Raw genomic sequence first — 3,580 nt, forward strand, 5'->3', positions numbered from 1 at the left:
TTTGTGTGTTTTTGTCAGGCAGAAATTTATTTATACCCCCTGAGGGTGTAAGAGATTAAAAGCACTTTTAACCATTTATATGAATCTCTCTTTTTTTCCTTTTTTAAGGATGATTATAAACAGTTAATGCAGCTAATAAATTATATAAATACCAAAATAAACTAAATATAGTCGATTTAAAACCCTGAAAGAATCTGTAAAAATATTTTCAAATTATTAAATAATTGTCACTGAGGATGAATGAAGTGTGCTACCGCCATCTGGTGGCCACTGGTGTAATGACTTTGTGAAAGGATCATTTTTAGGTCAATGTGCCGCACTTGCTGCTTGGTGAAAATTGACTTTATTTAGAAAAAAAAAAAAGAAAATGCATTTAAAAAAAAAAAAATCTTGCTCAAAAAGATGTTGTAATAGTAACTGATCAGGTGATTGAAAACTTTTTACCACTTTTTATAGCTTTTGCAATTTTTCAAATTTAAGCTTTTATTTTTTACTGCAAAGAGGAACAAAAGTCTAGAATTAATTTAAAAAAAAAACAGTAAAATGTTATACACAGTGAAATACACCTAATATAGATTCTACCTGTTTTTTTCCACCTTTATATTATAAAACATGAAAACATGTTGCTCTTTTTAGGGCTCACAGATCTAAAACTTAAAAAAAAAAAAATCTTTATAAAAGCATTTTTTAATGCTGTGAATTTACCTGATGAGCGTCTCCAGCACTAATCTACAGAAGAGGATTAGGGCCACTGAAAAAAAAAAAGTTAACTGATTTTTTAAATTTTATTTCAGTTTAGTATGGAAAAAAAGTCAGAATTCTGAGATTAAAGTCAGAATTTTGAGATTAAAGTCAGAATTCTGAGATTAAAGTTAGAATTCTGAGATTAAAGTCTGAATTTAAAGATTAAAGTCAGAATTATGAGAAAAAAGTCAGAATTCTGAGATTAAAGTCAGAATTCTGACTTTTTTCCCATACTAAACTGAAATAAAATGTAAAAAGCAGTTAACTTTTTGTTTTGTTTTTCAGTGGCCCTAATCCTCTTCTGTACTAATCCACCAGTTTGATTTATCAAATCTGTTCCTCAGGCAGCAGAAACAAACACTGGACTTCCTGTCACTATAACTTCAAATTAAAAGCATAGTTTTCCACCGATGACCAACAGATACAGGATTCCCTGTGATTGTATTTCCTGTATGTACATTGGAGTGTAACAAATTAACCTTTAAATGATATTTGACCTGAGTTTTCACCACCTAACTCCAACACTGGAGTTTGGATAATAACATATTGGGGCTTTAAAAGCTCTGAACCTGAAAAGCATCCAGCAGATCTGTTCTTCATCAAAGTTTGAATGCCTTTCTTTTTAATATTTGCATGTTGAGAAGTCTGGCATTTATAGAGAACAGTGAGTCAGAGCAGGAATTTCCTCATGTAAGGAAAGTAAACACTGATATCGCATCAAATCCAAATATTGAGCCGTTTTTATTCAGCGGAGCAGAAAAACAACACGGATCTAAAATGTGGTTTATGCCAGTAAAGGTCAGTCATCCAGGTCATAGTCATTCCAAGAAAAGAAAATGAAAAACAATCCACGGGTCTTTCTTTTCACGTTTGAAGCGTTTTCCTTCCCATCCAGGAAGCTTTTTCAATTCAAAAGTCAGGAATAGCGTTGAGTTTGAGGTTTTATACAGTAGCACTTTTTGAAACGTCTTTAAACTTGGAAACAAATCCAGTGGATTTTTTATTTATTTTCTTTTTCTTTTTTTGGGGGAATAACTCAAATGTGGGTCTTTCTCCTGCCGGGTGAGAATAGTTGTTCTATCGGCAGCCTTAAATAAATCAAATTTAATTTTACATACAGCTCTTTCTGGTCCTCATTTATAATGGTTTATAGCAGCATTTGTCTGTAAATATGTAAGAGGAAAACCTTTGAAAATATTTCATCCCCGCAAATCCAAAACAGATGCCTACATTTCCATGTTGCTTTTGTTTAATGAATGATGTAAATGAGTAAACTATTACAATTTTTTTTATCAACAGATCAGCAGAATTACAGATTACAATAATACTTGATGGAACAGGTTCAGGAGATGATTGGGACATGAAATCGGGGGCGGATTTAGGAAATTTGGGGCCCTAGGCAAAGACAGGCAGGGGGCCCTATGAATGTAGTTGCCAAAGTCTCCAGTAGCAGAAAAAAGTCGCTAGATTTTTGAAATTAAGGTGCTTGAGGTGCCTGAAAAGTCGCCAAAGTGCGACAACGCTCTTTGCATAATTTTTTTTCCAAATGGTTTGCTGCTGTCCTTTTAGCAAAAGGATTTTTTTTAATCAAAAACATAATTAAAGTGCACAAGTAAGGAATAGCTGTGTTAACCATACATGTTAACAGAGTTTTATGGGGCCCCCAGGAACTTGGGGCCCTAAGCAACTGCCTAGTATTGCCTAATGGTAAATCCCCCCCTGCGTAAAATATACCATTTTTATACCTCTCCATTTTTTTTTAGGACGACTGCCAGTGGCAGACAGTAGTGCTTCCAGAAATGTTTAATAGGGGGGCAGATGCGGCCACTAAAAATCTTGGGGTGGCCACTGAAACTAGAAGCCATAATTTCAGGGTTTTAATCTGCTATTGTGGTAAACCTGCCTGTAGAAATCATAAAAACAGTAAACAACTACTCATATCTTGGTTTATTGTGTGATATTTAATGTTTTGTCGCTGGCTGTGCACAATGGGATGAAATGCTAAACTGATGCTACTACATTGCAGAGGGTGACGCCCTTGTGGCGCCACAGGCGGCAGAGCCAGGAGGCAGGTGGCTGAAAACTGAAAGGCACCAGAACCAATCTAGCTGTTTTAACCCTTTAAAAGCCCGATCCAAGAATAAAAGAAAACAGAAAATTATTTTTTTTTGGTTTGAAGTCCTTATTTGGCCTTTTAACAAAATATGTAAAAAGAAAAAACAGAAATAAATTTTTGATATTAATAATTTATTACTATGCGATAAGTCAAGATTATGTTTTGTGTAGTCTTCTGTTCTCTGTTATCAGGTATATCTGATTGTGTACAATAAGAATTTGAGTTTTTACCATTAAATTATGCAAAAGGTGTCAGATGCAAAACATTTCAGAAAACGTATGTATCAAATATGATACATTTGGCATTATAGGGTTAACAGGTAAAGACTTAGACTTGACTTTATTAATCCCTTGGGATTACTCCATTCAGGAAATTGTATTTCCAGTAGCAGGAAAAATTGCACATACAAGAAAATAGAGGATGTTTAGACACAGTGTATACAATAGAAAAATAAAATTAATTAAATAAGATGTAGGAAGATGTATTGGGGGATGAGGATAGACAAATAAATACAGAGGGCTATAGCAAAAACAATGACTTAAATTAACAGTTATGTAGTGTATTGCACTTGAATGGTTGAGAAAAAAGAGTGTCCAGATTATAAAAACCACAGCGAGTATCTACAACTCCTTCACTTCTGTTCTGTAATAATCCCTCATCTGTAAGTATCTATAAAATTCCTGTTTTTCCAAAGTATATTTGTCTTTTATTTTTGGAAGC

The sequence above is a fragment of the Cyprinodon variegatus genome, unplaced genomic scaffold, assembly GCF_000732505.1.
Source record: "Cyprinodon variegatus isolate N-32 unplaced genomic scaffold, C_variegatus-1.0 Scaffold1251, whole genome shotgun sequence".
Classification (NCBI taxonomy): Eukaryota; Metazoa; Chordata; class Actinopteri; order Cyprinodontiformes; family Cyprinodontidae; genus Cyprinodon; species Cyprinodon variegatus.